Here is a 16,066-nt window from a genome sequence, read left to right on the forward strand (position 1 = left end):
GCTATAAGTGTAAAGTTTACACTTATAACCGGGTACAAGGACGAACAAACCGAATCTACTCGGATTCAAACTCCTCGGAGGTCGAAATGGTCGACCTAGGAGGAGGGACGTCACGTATGGACGTCTAACGTCTACCCGATGCGTTCAACACCACCGCATCGGGAGCACTTTAAACTAACTACGCGAAATGGGACCTCCACCGATATTCCAAGTGCTAGACTTACCAAGTCCGAAGTCCACCAGCAAGCCGAACGCACTGAACACTGCACCAAACACGAGCACAGCACGCGCGACGCGGATGATAACGCGACACTCCGGTGAGCGAGTCGGAAGAACACAGAATAAAATGATACTTAAAAAGCTACTGACGGAGAAGATCAAGTGTGTGTTTGACTAGATAAAAAAAACTGATCTTTGGAAACTCTTATTGAGCCGGTCCCAGAGGCACTGCAATACTGGGTCGACTCGCGGCGGAGGTGGAGCAAGCCCCAGCGGTCCGCCTTTTTCCAAAAATCAGGTTAATATTCTGACTCCTAATGAGGAGTGTATCAGATATTAAGCTGATAAGAACAGATAAGACGTTTATTTTAGCAATTAATGTTCCCCCGGGGCCGAAGCCCCAGGGGTATACACTTATTTTACAGAATAATTCGCATCGCTTCCGCACGAATTTAGTTATATATCATTTATAATATAAGGCTTGCGGGAGAAAGTTTTTTCCGCGTCCATTACGAGCGTACCCCTATTACAATGAGGTGAGAATTATAACATTCAATAAATTGAGTACATATAATAACAACCGTGTTACATGAGGCACGGATCGGTAAATTAATTTAACACCAAAGTAACAATATAATAAGATAGTATATACAAAGTATAAAGCATATTTTATATATATAACATTTATAAGAATTTGGCACACCATGTATCACGCAGCACTTGAAAGCCTAGAGCAGAGCATCAATGTGCGGATATACGCCTCATCCTAGTCATACGAGTCCGGTTGGGAGGTATTAGGCGCCATCAATCGGTCCAGAGCAGCAAGAATAAATTAGGCAGAAATAAATAGTTTAATTAATTAATGCATTGTCTAAATCAGAAGAATGATTCGCACTAAATGAGTAAAATAATAGTGTAAAATAATAAAATAGTGCAATCATAATTTAATTGACACCCACAGGCGCGTAGAACAAAGAAGAGTGAACATAAAATAGGCTACTGCAGTAAAATGCGATAGTATAAGTTAGTGGTTAAAATTTACGATAAATGTCCAAACAGTAAAACAGAATAAGATAACAGTCAGATAAGGTAAAATAGGATACAGTAAAATATAAAAGAATATCATACAGTACAAATTATAAATTAATTAATAAAGTCCTTCACCGACTGTGTCTAGGCGCCATTAATCTCTTAGTGTGGAGGCTATGTATATAGAAAAAGAAAAGGAATAAGAAAAAGAAAATAAAGAAAATAAAGAAAGTAAAGCAAAGAAAGGAAAAGAAAAGAAAGCTCACTCCAGACCATATCGACACACTCTCCCAACCCAGGTGTGGAGGCACTAAGGATCCGCAGGCGGCACCACCCCAGGGACGCGGGCGCCTCCACTGCTCCCGCTCAGCGCCGCCGATGTCGACTCCGCCTCAGACGTACCCCGTGGAGCCCGGTACTGACGCACCCCGGATACATGCTCCACGTAGATATCTCTGGACCAGGCTATTGTCTCAGATATCATGAGACGCCTCATCAGCGCTGCATAACGCTGAGAGACGCGCAGCAGGTCCAGGACGAACTCGTTTCCCGGGTCCCACGCGCCCAGGGCGCCGACGACGAACGCATCTACGTGGACTCGGTAGCCGCGCCTCCGCAATGATTCGGCGAGGGGCTGATACTTACGTATCTTCGCCATCCTCGCCTCCTCAATCGCCTCGAGAGTGTTCTCGAAAGGCACGGCCACGTCGACCACGACGATGTTTTTCGACAGCCCGTGCTCCACGACGATGTCGGGACGCAGGGCTGCCAGCTCGCCGTCGACTCCCGGGACGCGCTTATTGACCCGGATCTCCCCTGGCAGACGGGCAGCCGCCACGAGCCTATGAACGAGGTTGTCATGCCGCAGCTGCCGGGCAGCGGAGTGAGGACCGCAGTGGGAGAGCACGTGGGGAAGGCCCTCGAACTCATGCCCGCAACGCCGGCAACGCTTGTCACCGGTCCCCCACCGACGTGCTCCATTTAGCGGCAACACGTCGAGGCGGGCCCGGTGAACGAAGCGCCAATCAGCGAAGCGGACAAACCCCCCGGTGCGCAGAAAGTGGTTACTGACCGCGCAACGGGAGGTCGCGTCGAAAACCTTCCCCTGGTCGGGCTTCCGAAGAAGCCTTTCCAGGTAGCACTCTCCCACTGCTGCCCTCAGCCTCCGCGTGACTTGGCCCTTGGCAGCAGGCGGCACAACAACGCTACGCCCATTCCGGGAGCGACAAACGACCGAGAGTTCTTCACGAACCTCGTCCCATCTCCAACTGAATCCCAGCCGCGCACATGAACGAATCCCGACGTTCCTTACTCGCGACCAGAACGAAGCCCGGCCCGCCGATGGCCTCGCCATCTCGCCCGACAAAGAGCCGGAGAGATAGTCGGCAAGGCCCCTGCTCCCAAGGGTCCGACCGGCCTTCTCCCGCACGGCGTCACACAGCGCTGACCTGGCCAAGTCCGCAACGACCGGATCGCTCGCATTCAATAACCTGAACGCGTGCGACACGGTCGCCACGTCGGCCAGATCCACCAGCGGGAGAAGGCCGCACCCACCCCAAGCGGGGGGGATATAGACCAGCTCCGCACTGGCACGCTGCGGGAGGTGCAACCACCTCTTTACCGTGCGTTTGATGACCCTGTCGGCATCGGCTAAAGCGGTTCTTCGCACGTGGCCTCCCCTGAACGCGAAATCGAGGCGTGGCAACAAGAATGTCGCCACGGTCTCGATTTTTTGCCAGGGGGCGAGCAGGGAATCGTCGACCGCGCGAAGATCTACTAGTAAGGCTTGGATCGTCGGATACGGGGTTTGGTCGATCCGAACCCCGGTCGGCACTCCCAGATGCTCGTAACTCTGCCCCTCCGACAGGGCAGGAACGAGTCCCCCGACTAGACGGAACTCGGTGCCAGCGACCCTCCCGTCCCCTCTAATGTGCAGGGTTGCACACTTCGAGGGGTTGAAGGAGAGCCCCAGCTGCCGAGCCGTCCCCTCTGCTGCTTGCAACAGCCTTCCCATTCCGTCGACGGATGACGCGACGAGTGCCACGTCGTCTGCGTACGCCAGGGCTGTCACCTTATGCCCTCTCACACTCAGACCCTCCACCGAGTCCACGGCCCCGCGAACCATGGCCTCAATGGAAAGGTCGAATAGGATCGGGCTAAGTGGGCAGCCCTGCCTCACCCCCGACTTCATGGGGATCCAGGGCGTGTACCCTTCAGCGGTACGGACCCGCGTCGCCACGCCGTCGTAAAGGCTGGCGACGATGTTGATGAGCGGCCGGGGAGCGCCGGCACCGGCCAGCGAATCGATGATGGTGGCGTGGGGAACCGAACCGAAAGCGTTGGCCAGATCCAACCACGCCACCACCACCTCCCTACGCTGCTTACGAGCGGCAGCCATGGCCTGCTGAAGCACAAAGTTGTGCTCCAGACAGCCTTCGAAGGGCAAGAAGCCCTTCTGTGCTTGGCTGAGCCGCTTGTTGACTACGGCCCAACGAGTGAGCCGATCGGCGACGACCGCCGCGAAGAGCTTGGGGGTGACATCACCCAGGGCGATAGGCCTCCAATTCGATAGGTCCTCGCGATCACCCTTCTTGAAAAGGAGGACGGTGTTGGACTGCTTCCAGCGCCCCGGAATCTTCTCCATGCGGCGGCAGGTGTTGAATACCGCCGTAAGGAGGACCGCTCCTGGGTCCCCCCTCCGTAGGTCACCATAGGTCAGACCGTCGGGTCCGGCGGAAGAAGCAAGCTTCATCCGCTTTAGCCGACGGCTGACCTCGGCTTCCGTGAAGGGGGAAACCAGGGCATCGTTCGACTCAGTGGTCGGGTCCTCCCCATAGAGAGAGGGAAGGCTACCAGGGCGGGCTCGGAGCGAGTAAACGTTCGTAAAGTGCTCCTGGACCCGTTCCAGGGGCACACTGCAATGGGGAGATTCTCCGGCGAGAATCTCCCGCACCGCGCGCTTCCGATCCGCCCTGAAAAGACGTTGGATTCGGGTAGCCTCCCCTACGCGATCCGGGACGCTGGGAGGGCCATCGCTCACCATCGAATTGGCCACATCGCCCCGACGCCCCTCACTCCCCGCGACTGGCCGGCGCCGACCGGCCCCCCCGTTGGAGGCGGCACTCCGTGCGCCAGCCCCGGGTCCCGCGGCCCTCCGCCCCTGAAAGTACTCGTCCACCTTCGTGGCGAGCGCCTCCAGTTGCTCGGGTGATCCCACCCCCTCCGCGAAGGCCACTAACCGCGCCCTTGCGGCAACGTCCACCTCCCGGCGTCCCCTAGATCGGGGTCTACCGGTTGGTGGCGCGCCGGACGCAGCGTCGCGACCTCCACCTCGGGGATGGGGCACCCTAGATTGCCGCGGGGCCCGAGGCTGAGACGCCCCGCCTACCCGCTCGCAAGCAGCCGGGAGGCCCGATGTCGCTGTCCCGCGCCGCCGCCCCACGGTCGCTGCAGGTGCACGACCGCCTCTGGTACCCGCACGACACCCACGTGTCGCACTCACCGGGTGGCTTTCCCGAATGCTCGACGGGGCCATCCTCACCGGAGCCTCCACGACGACGCTGCCCCGGGATGATGACGCGGGCGGGTCCCGCGCGCCTCCACACCTGCACACACAAATACACCCCCGGTTACGCCCGGGGGAGTCAATAATATTGTCATTAATGACCGGACTAGATGCCCGGTCGGTCAGTGAATAAAATCTATTTTCTGACAATAAATTATCTAAGTTGAGGCCCCCTTCCTCTTCCCTGGGGAGCCTCGGTGACCTTCGGGTGGAGGTAACCGGAGCCTCCACCCGCGGGGACGGCTGCCTTGGGGCCTCCTCTTCCCCCGACGAATCCGTGGTGGTTATTGTGCGGTCCACCCACCGCCTTCTCGCCGCTCCTGGTGTTGGTCCAGTCCGTCCCCTCGCGGCGCTCGTGTGGCTATTCCTGCTGCTGCTGCTGCTGCTACTACTGCTGCTGCTGCCACTGCCGCTGCTGCCGATGCAGCGGCGCCTCCTTCTCGTCGTTGTCCTGGCCGGTCCCTCCTCAGACACGGCCGCCGGCGCTCTCTCATCGTCCGACGATGACGACGATGACTCATGGATGGTGGGGAGGGGCCTGGGCGAAGGTAGGGACCTCCTCTTCTCGGTCCCCTCCCCACGCGCCTCCACCCGAAGGGACACCCCGGTGGTCTGGGTGTCCCCTCTGCCCCCCGGAGGGGACAGGCGTCCCCTGATAGGCCTCTTCGCGGACGACCCGGGCGGGAGGGACGTCGCCCGAGTCGTCCTGGCTGGCGGGGTGGAGGCGCGGCCCGTGGCTGGCGGCGTCCGCGCCGCGACGGTGACCGCCACAGGTGACACGACGGCCACCGTCATTATAGGCGAGCCACGGACCGATGTCGTCATCGTCGTGGTAGTAAGCGTGGCCGGAGCGCTGCAGGGCGTTGGTGGAGGGCCCTGCAGTGGTGGTGTCGCTGGGGGGGCGCTGGAGGTGGTGGACGCGCCCCCCATCCTCTTCGCTGCCGCCCGCGTTGTCCTGGGCAACGCGGGCGGGAGAGACGTAGCTCTGGTGTTTCTTGACACCACCGCCGCTCCAGCCACGGCGGACGGGCTGCCCCGGGTGACCTCCGCGAAGGTTGTGGAGGGGGTCACCTTCCTCGATGGGAGGATGCGTCGGGGCGGGTCGGGTTGGGGAGGCTCGGTCGACGCCCGCCTCTTCCTCCCAGCTGCTGCGGGCGCCGCCGGACTCCTCTTCTTCCCCTTAGAGGGGGCAGGGGGCGTGGTGGAAGTGCCCCCTGAACTTCTCCCCTTGACCCCCGACCCGCTGCTGGTCCTCGTGGTATTGGGGCTCGCCTCGTCCGCGGAGGAGCGCCGGCTACGTTGAAATAGCGCCGCGAGGGTAACGGTGCTCCTGGTAGCGGCACTCGAGCCCACCGTGGTTGTTGTTGTTGTTGTTGTTGGGGTGGTGGAGGATTTCGTCGTCCTTTTTGTTGTCCCGGCGGTGGGTGGACGGGTTCCTCGCCGGGGTTGCGTGGTGGTATTGGCTGTTGTCCTCTTTGACGTAATCGAGGAGGCCCCTCTCGACGATGTCGTTGTTGTTGTTGTTGTTGTTGTCGTCGTGGTTGTTGTTGCTGCAGTGGAGGCAGCCGTCCCCGATGCTCTGGAAACAGAGGAACGAGCAGTGACGGTTCGTGGTCTGGTGGAGGCGCACGTCGTTGCGCCCCCACAGGTCACCGGGGACACACCCAAGGGGGGGAAAGAGACCTCGCTCTCGACGGATAACTCCGTCACGTCAAGAGGTCGCGACTCGGCAACGCTATCGCCGGGCGTTGCGCGGGCGGCACTCCCTGCAAGGGAGTTGTGTCTAACGGAGACACACGGACCCCCGGTGGACGGGTGTTTTGTTTGGTGGTGCGACTTCACACGCTTCAGTGCATACGCACTTTCGTCGGTGAAGCCGCACTCACCGCACACCCACCTTTTGATCGCACCGGGGTGATGGATCTTTAAGTGTTTAAATAAATCCGTGTGTCTCAGATAGACACACGCTCCCTTTTTGCACACAGTTCTGCCAAGGTAGCAGAACGGGCAAGGAAATTCCGCAGGGAACGGGTAATGCAGCAACACCACGCTATTTTCACTTGAACTTGTATTATTACTGCTATTACCCGCCATCGTTACAATAGTGTCGCAACGCAAGCACTCGGCTCGTCGAAATAAAATAAATAATCAAAGTAATAAAACAAAACGCTCACCGGAGCAAACACAGACGGTAACGGTCGGAACGGGACGAACACGTAAGACGAAGGACAAGTTGAATAAATAAGTATATACAATTATCACAAGGGACAACGCGAACGCGAACGCGAATAAATTAATATATTAACACGAATTAACGGACGAAGCGGAATCTAATAAAATAAAGTAAAATAAAATAAAATAATATAAAACAATTCCGCTGTGCCCGGTGGACACAGCCCCGCACGAACGAACCGTGCTTCGCGTACGTGACTAGTAACCGCAAACGGTTTAACTTTCCACGACACTCCACACGGCCTGGAAAACTCCGGAAACGCGAAGTATCGAGTTACACGGGGTGTAAAGGGCCTCCGTGTACCCCGATCTCTTGATTAAACAAATAAAACGGTGAATTTAATTAATCTAATAGCTGCTATTTCGCAGCGACGACCCGTAAAATCGAGCAAAAAACTCGAATTACGGGCGTACGTGCAAACAGTCTAACACCCAAAACACGGAGAGGTCGAATTCAAAACCAACGGCTATAAGTGTAAAGTTTACACTTATAACCGGGTACAAGGACGAACAAACCGAATCTACTCGGATTCAAACTCCTCGGAGGTCGAAATGGTCGACCTAGGAGGAGGGACGTCACGTATGGACGTCTAACGTCTACCCGATGCGTTCAACACCACCGCATCGGGAGCACTTTAAACTAACTACGCGAAATGGGACCTCCACCGATATTCCAAGTGCTAGACTTACCAAGTCCGAAGTCCACCAGCAAGCCGAACGCACTGAACACTGCACCAAACACGAGCACAGCACGCGCGACGCGGATGATAACGCGACACTCCGGTGAGCGAGTCGGAAGAACACAGAATAAAATGATACTTAAAAAGCTACTGACGGAGAAGATCAAGTGTGTGTTTGACTAGATAAAAAAAACTGATCTTTGGAAACTCTTATTGAGCCGGTCCCAGAGGCACTGCAATACTGGGTCGACTCGCGGCGGAGGTGGAGCAAGCCCCAGCGGTCCGCCTTTTTCCAAAAATCAGGTTAATATTCTGACTCCTAATGAGGAGTGTATCAGATATTAAGCTGATAAGAACAGATTAAAAGCGTTTATTTATCAGTTGATGTTCCCCTGGGGCCAGAGCCCCAGGGGTATACAGTAGATTTACAATATTTCCGTGTTTAATCCGCACGAATTAGTATATATATATATAATATTTTATTATAAGCTGTGCTGGGGACTAACCCCTGACGCATCATCTTATATAAGGTTATAACAATAGTTTAATGTACGAATTATATAACTTAACAGTGTTACAGTAAATATATAGCCACATGACAAATCGATAGTCATATATAAGTCAAAATGATAACAATAATTTCCATATAATATTGCATACTGCGCATAATTATGCCGCATGATATGTACACAAACTTCGAGCTTAGCACACCTCCAACTATAGCTCATTGAATGTAAGCGTCCTCGTTTATAGCTCATAGTGCGGATGTACGCTTTTATCCGAGTCACGCATGCAGGATCGGGAGAATGCAGGCCGCCATATGGTGAGTGGAGAAGTTATGCACCTAGATCTACTAATAGCTAGGTCAACCAAAGAAGAATGAACAATAGATAAGTAATAGTATGAAGGTATCTTAGAATGAGCAAATCAGGTTAAAATAATAAGGTAAAATAACATAAGATAAGGTAAAATAGAGTAAGAACAATAGAGTTGAGTAGTTTAAATAAAATAGATAAAATAAATAAGATAGTGTAGGGACCAATAAAATAAAATAAAATAAGATCAAGTCAATAGATAAATAAATAGGTAACGTAAGTAGCGTAAAATAAAATAGAATATATAGGGTAAAAAGAAAGAAAACAGAAAAATAAACTTGAATAGGATAAAATAAGATACCATAACTAGGATAGAATAAGTTAATGTAAAATAGATTAGAGTGAAATACTTTCAGTGGAGGCCATACGGAACTACTTCCTCTCCCGGCGGCTAGACTCCCCGATCCGCAGGTGTGGAGGCCCTAAGGATCCGCCGGCGGCACCACCCCAGGGACGCGGGCGCCTCCACTGCTCCCGCTCAGCGCCGCCGATGTCGACCCCGCCTCGGACGTACCCCGTGGAGCCCGGTACTGACGCACCCCGGATACATGCTCCACGTAGATATCTCTGGACCAGGCTATTGTCTCAGATATCATGAGACGCCTCATCAGCGCTGCATAACGCTGAGAGACGCGCAGCAGGTCCAGGACAAACTCGTTTCCCGGGTCCCACGCGCCCAGGGCGCCGACGACGAACGCATCTACGTGGACTCGGTAGCCGCGCCTCCGCAATGATTCGGCGAGGGGCTGATACTTACGTATCTTCGCCATCCTCGCCTCCTCAATTGCCTCGAGAGTGTTCTCGAAAGGCACGGCCACGTCGACCACGACGATGTTTTTCGACAGCCCGTGCTCCACGACGATGTCGGGACGCAGGGCTGCCAGCTCGCCGTCGACTCCCGGGACGCGCTTATTGACCCGGATCTCCCCTGGCAGACGGGCAGCCGCCACGAGCCTATGAACGAGGTTGTCATGCCGCAGCTGCCGGGCAGCGGAGTGAGGACCGCAGTGGGAGAGCACGTGGGGAAGGCCCTCGAACTCATGCCCGCAACGCCGGCAACGCTTGTCACCGGTCCCCCACCGACGTGCTCCATTTAGCGGCAACACGTCGAGGCGGGCCCGGTGAACGAAGCGCCAATCAGCGAAGCGGACATACCCCCCGGTGCGCAGAAAGTGGTTACTGACCGCGCAACGGGAGGTCGCGTCGAAAACCTTCCCCTGGTCAGGCTTCCGAAGAAGCCTTTCCAGGTAGCACTCTCCCACTGCTGCCCTCAGCCTCCGCGTGACTTGGCCCTTGGCAGCAGGCGGCACAACGACACTACGCCCATTCCGGGAGCGACAAACGACCGAAAGTTCTTCACGAACCTCGTCCCATCTCCAACTAAATCCCAGCCGCGCACATGAACGAATCCCGACGTTCCTTACTCGCGACCAGAACGAAGCCCGGCCCGCCGATGGCCTCGCCATCTCGCCCGACAAAGAGCCGGAGAGATAGTCGGCAAGGCCCCTGCTCCCAAGGGTCCGACCGGCCTTCTCCCGCACGGCGTCACACAGCGCTGACCTGGCCAAGTCCGCAACGACCGGATCGCTCGCATTCAATAACCTGAACGCGTGCGACACGGTCGCCACGTCGGCCAGATCCACCAGCGGGAGAAGGCCGCACCCACCCCAAGCGGGGGGGATATAGACCAGCTCCGCACTGGCACGCTGCGGGAGGTGCAACCACCTCTTTACCGTGCGTTTGATGACCCTGTCGGCATCGGCTAAAGCGGTTCTTCGCACGTGGCCTCCCCTGAACGCGAAATCGAGGCGTGGCAACAAGAATGTCGCCACGGTCTCGATTTTTTGCCAGGGGGCGAGCAGGGAATCGTCGACCGCGCGAAGATCTACTAACAAGGCTTGGATCGTCGGATACGGGGTTTGGTCGATCCGAACCCCGGTCGGCACTCCCAGATGCTCGTAACTCTGCCCCTCCGACAGGGCAGGAACGAGTCCCCCGACTAGACGGAACTCGGTGCTAGCGACTCTCCCGTCCCCTCTGATGTGCAGGGTTGCACACTTCGAGGGGTTGAAGGAGAGCCCCAGCTGCCGAGCCGTCCCCTCTGCTGCTTGCAACAGCCTTCCCATTCCGTCGACGGATGACGCGACGAGTGCCACGTCGTCTGCGTACGCCAGGGCTGTCACCCTATGCCCTCTCACACTCAGACCCTCCACCGAGTCCACGGCCCCGCGAACCATGGCCTCAATGGAAAGGTCGAATAAGATCGGGCTAAGTGGGCAGCCCTGCCTCACCCCCGACTTCATGGGGATCCAGGGCGTGTACCCTTCAGCGGTACGGACCCGCGTCGCCACGCCGTCGTAAAGGCTGGCGACGATGTTGATGAGCGGCCGGGGAGCGCCGGCACCGGCCAGCGAATCGATGATGGTGGCGTGGGGAACCGAACCGAAAGCGTTGGCCAGATCCAACCACGCCACCACCACCTCCCTACGCTGCTTACGAGCGGCAGCCATGGCCTGCTGAAGCACAAAGTTGTGCTCCAGACAGCCTTCGAAGGGCAAGAAGCCCTTCTGTGCTTGGCTGAGCCGCTTGTTGACTACGGCCCAACGAGTGAGCCGATCGGCGACGACCGCCGCGAAGAGCTTGGGGGTGACATCACCCAGGGCGATAGGCCTCCAATTCGATAGGTCCTCGCGATCACCCTTCTTGAAAAGGAGGACGGTGTTGGACTGCTTCCAGCGCCCCGGAATCTTCTCCATGCGGCGGCAGGTGTTGAATACCGCCGTAAGGAGGACCGCTCCTGGGTCCCCCCTCCGTAGGTCACCATAGGTCAGACCGTCGGGTCCGGCGGAAGAAGCAAGCTTCATCCGCTTTAGCCGACGGCTGACCTCGGCTTCCGTGAAGGGGGAAACCAGGGCATCGTTCGACTCAGTGGTCGGGTCCTCCCCATAGAGAGAGGGAAGGCTACCAGGGCGGGCTCGGAGCGAATAAACGTTGGTAAAGTGCTCCTGGACCCGTTCCAGGGGCACACTGCAATGGGGAGATTCTCCGGCGAGAATCTCCCGCACCGCGCGCTTCCGATCCGCCCTGAAGAGACGTTGAATTCGGGTAGCCTCCCCTACGCGATCCGGGACGCTGGGAGGGCCATCGCTCACCATCGAATTGGCCACATCGCCCCGACGCCCCTCACTCCCCGCGACCGGCCGGCGCCGACCGGCCCCCCCGTTGGAGGCGGCACTCCGTGCGCCAGCCCCGGGTCCCGCGGCCCTCCGCCCCTGAAAGTACTCGTCCACCTTCGTGGCGAGCGCCTCCAGTTGCTCGGGTGATCCCACCCCCTCCGCGAAGGCCACTAACCGCGCCCTTGCGGCAACGTCCACCTCCCGGCGTCCCCTAGATCGGGGTCTACCGGTTGGTGGCGCGCCGGACGCAGCGTCGCGACCTCCACCTCGGGGATGGGGCACCCTAGATTGCCGCGGGGCCCGAGGCTGAGACGCCCCGCCTACCCGCTCGCAAGCAGCCGGGAGGCCCGATGTCGCTGTCCCGCGCCGCCGCCCCACGGTCGCTGCAGGTGCACGACCGCCTCTGGTACCCGCGCGATACCCACGTGTCGCACTCACCGGGTGGCTTTCCCGAATGCTCGACGGGGCCGTCCTCACCGGAGCCTCCACGACGACGCTGCCCCGGGATGATGACGCGGGCGGGTCCCGCGCGCCTCCACACCTGCACACACAAACACACCCCCGGTTTCGCCCGGGGGAGTCAATAAAATTGTCATTAATGACCGGACTAATTGCCCGGTCAGTCAAAGGATAAAAACGATTTTCTGATAATAAATTATCTAGGTTGAGGCCCCCTTCCCCCTCCCTGGGGAGCCTCGGTGACCTTCGAGTGGAGGGACCGGTTCCCTCCACCCGCGGGGACGGCTGCCTTGGGGCCTCCTCTTCCCCCGACGAATCCGTGGTGGTTATTGTGCGGTCCACCCACCGCCTTCTCGCCGCTCCTGGTGTTGGTCCAGTCCGTCCCCTCGCGGCGCTCGTGTGGCTATTCCTGCTGCTGCTGCTGCTGCTACTACTGCTGCTGCTGCCACTGCCGCTGCTGCCGATGCAGCGGCGCCTCCTTCTCGTCGTTGTCCTGGCCGGTCCCTCCTCAGACACGGCCGCCGGCGCTCTCTCATCGTCCGACGATGACGACGATGACTCATGGATGGTGGGGAGGGGCCTGGGCGAAGGTAGGGACCTCCTCTTCTCGGTCCCCTCCCCACGCGCCTCCACCCGAAGGGACACCCCGGTGGTCTGGGTGTCCCCTCTGCCCCCCGGAGGGGACAGGCGTCCCCTGATAGGCCTCTTCGCGGACGACCCGGGCGGGAGGGACGTCGCCCGAGTCGTCCTGGCTGGCGGGGTGGAGGCGCGGCCCGTGGCTGGCGGCGTCCGCGCCGCGACGGTGACCGCCACAGGTGACACGACGGCCACCGTCATTATAGGCGAGCCACGGACCGATGTCGTCATCGTCGTGGTAGTAAGCGTGGCCGGAGCGCTGCAGGGCGTTGGTGGAGGGCCCTGCAGTGGTGGTGTCGCTGGGGGGGCGCTGGAGGTGGTGGACGCGCCCCCCATCCTCTTCGCTGCCGCCCGCGTTATCCTGGGCAACGCGGGCGGGAGAGACGTAGCTCTGGTGTTTCTTGACACCACCGCCGCTCCAGCCACGGCGGACGGGCTGCCCCGGGTGACCTCCGCGAAGGTTGTGGAGGGGGTCACCTTCCTCGATGGGAGGATGCGTCGGGGCGGGTCGGGTTGGGGAGGCTCGGTCGACGCCCGCCTCTTCCTCCCAGCTGCTGCGGGCGCCGCCGGACTCCTCTTCTTCCCCTTAGAGGGGGCAGGGGGCGTGGTGGAAGTGCCCCCTGAACTTCTCCCCTTGACCCCCGACCCGCTGCTGGTCCTCGTGGTATTGGGGCTCGCCTCGTCCGCGGAGGAGCGCCGGCTACGTTGAAATAGCGCCGCGAGGGTAACGGTGCTCCTGGTAGCGGCACTCGAGCCCACCGTGGTTGTTGTTGTTGTTGTTGTTGGGGTGGATCCTGTTGTCCTTTTTGTTGTCCCGGCGGTGGGTGGACGAGTTCCTCGCCGGGGTTGCGTGGTGGTATTGGCTGTTGTCCTCTTTGACGTAGTCGAGGAGGCCCCTCTCGACGATGTCGTTGTTGTTGTTGTTGTTGTTGTCGTCGTGGTTGTTGTTGCTGCAGTTGAGGCAGCCGTCCCCGTTGCTCTGAAAACGTTTAAGCGAGCAGTAGTTGTTCGTGGTCTGGTGGAGGCGCACGTCGTTGCGCCCCCACAGGTCACCGGGGAAACACCCAGGGGGGGAAAGGAGACCTCGCTCTCGACGGATAACTCCGTCACGTCAAGAGGTCGCGACTCGGCAACGCTATCGCCGGGCGTTGCGCGGGCGGCACTCCCTGCAAGGGAGTTGTGTCTAACGGGGACACACGGACCCCCGGTGGACGGGTGTTTTGTTTGGTGGTGCGACTTCACACGCTTCAGTGCATACGCACTTTCGTCGGTGAAGCCGCACTCACCGCACACCCACCTTTTGATCGCACCGGGGTGATGGATCTTTAAATGTTTGAATAGATCCGTGTGTCTCAGATAGACACACGCTCCCTTTTTGCACACGGTTCTGCCTACAAAGCAGAAGGGGCAGGGAAATTCGGCAGGGAACGGGTAATGCAGTATCACCACGCTATTCTCACTTGAACTTGTATTATTACTGCTATTACCCGCCATCGTGAAGATAGTGTCGCAACGCAACACACGGCTCGTCTAATAAAATAAATAATATCAATAATAAAACAAACGCTCACCGGAGCGAAACACAGACGGTAACGGTCGGAACGGGACGTACACAAAAGACGAAGGACACGATTAAATAAATAAGTATATACAGATATCACAACGGACAACGCGAACGCGAACGCGAATAAATTAATAAATCAGTACGAATTAACGAACGAGACGGAATCTACTAGAATAAATAAACTAAAATAAAATAATATAAAACAATTCCGCTGTGCCCGGTGGACACAGCCCCGCACGAACGAACCGTGCTTCGCGTACGTGACCAGCAACCGCGACGGTTTAACTTTTCACGATACACTCCACACGGCCTGGAAAACTCCGGAAACGCGAAGTATCGAGTTACACGGGGTGTAAAGGGCCTCCGTGTACCCCGATCTCTTGATTAAACAAATAAAACGGTGAATTTAATTAATCTAATAGCTGCTATTTCGCAGCGACGACCCGTAAAATCGAGCAAAAAACTCGAATTACGGGCGTACGTGCAAACAGTCTAACACCCAAAACACGGAGAGGTCGAATTCAAAACCAACGGCTATAAGTGTAAAGTTTACACTTATAACCGGGTACAAGGACGAACAAACCGAATCTACTCGGATTCAAACTCCTCGGAGGTCGAAATGGTCGACCTAGGAGGAGGGACGTCACGTATGGACGTCTAACGTCTACCCGATGCGTTCAACACCACCGCATCGGGAGCACTTTAAACTAACTACGCGAAATGGGACCTCCACCGATATTCCAAGTGCTAGACTTACCAAGTCCGAAGTCCACCAGCAAGCCGAACGCACTGAACACTGCACCAAACACGAGCACAGCACGCGCGACGCGGATGATAACGCGACACTCCGGTGAGCGAGTCGGAAGAACACAGAATAAAATGATACTTAAAAAGCTACTGACGGAGAAGATCAAGTGTGTGTTTGACTAGATAAAAAAAACTGATCTTTGGAAACTCTTATTGAGCCGGTCCCAGAGGCACTGCAATACTGGGTCGACTCGCGGCGGAGGTGGAGCAAGCCCCAGCGGTCCGCCTTTTTCCAAAAATCAGGTTAATATTCTGACTCCTAATGAGGAGTGTATCAGATATTAAGCTGATAAGAACAGATAAACGCTTCTTTATTTTCAACTAATGTTCCCCTGAGGCCGAAGCCCCAGGGGTATACAATTGTCTTACAATATCAATTTGTGTATTTACCGCACAAATTAAGTACATAGTATACATGGTAATAACATAACAATGATGGGGAATAGCCCCACACAACGTCAGCTATAAACTACTATCCTCACATTGGTGTGTGTATATAATATAAAGGAAAAATTTAAGTTTTAACTTAACAACGACTGGTGCATAACATATTGCACAGGATCGTAATCAGTCATATTAATAAATAAAAAGAAAATAATAATCTATATATGTATATTACTCTACAGTAGTCATACGATAGGTATCTTCGACGTGTGTATCACAACGGTTCAGTGTGCGGATTAGGCGTTTTACTGCAGTCACACAAGTCAGGGCCGAAGGTACCGGCCACCTTTAGGTCTCCCAAAGCGGTATTAAGGTATTAAGGTACCAATAGCTGCCATACAGTCATAATAGAGTAGAAAGAGAGGAAGTATAGCAGAAGA

General features: G+C 56.6%; 3 pseudogenes; all 3 read right to left on the reverse strand.

Moving 5' to 3' along the window:
• Nucleotides 1-422: 422 nt before the first annotated feature.
• Nucleotides 423-629, reverse strand: LOC143429505 (U2 spliceosomal RNA; annotated as a pseudogene).
• A 7,304-nt stretch (nucleotides 630-7,933) lies between these two features.
• On the reverse strand, nucleotides 7,934-8,111 carry LOC143429533 (U2 spliceosomal RNA; annotated as a pseudogene).
• A 7,279-nt stretch (nucleotides 8,112-15,390) lies between these two features.
• LOC143429523 (U2 spliceosomal RNA) lies at nucleotides 15,391-15,570 on the reverse strand (annotated as a pseudogene).
• Nucleotides 15,571-16,066: the final 496 nt, after the last annotated feature.

The sequence above is a fragment of the Xylocopa sonorina genome, chromosome 11 (assembly GCF_050948175.1).
Source record: "Xylocopa sonorina isolate GNS202 chromosome 11, iyXylSono1_principal, whole genome shotgun sequence".
Lineage (NCBI taxonomy): Eukaryota > Metazoa > Arthropoda > Insecta > Hymenoptera > Apidae > Xylocopa > Xylocopa sonorina.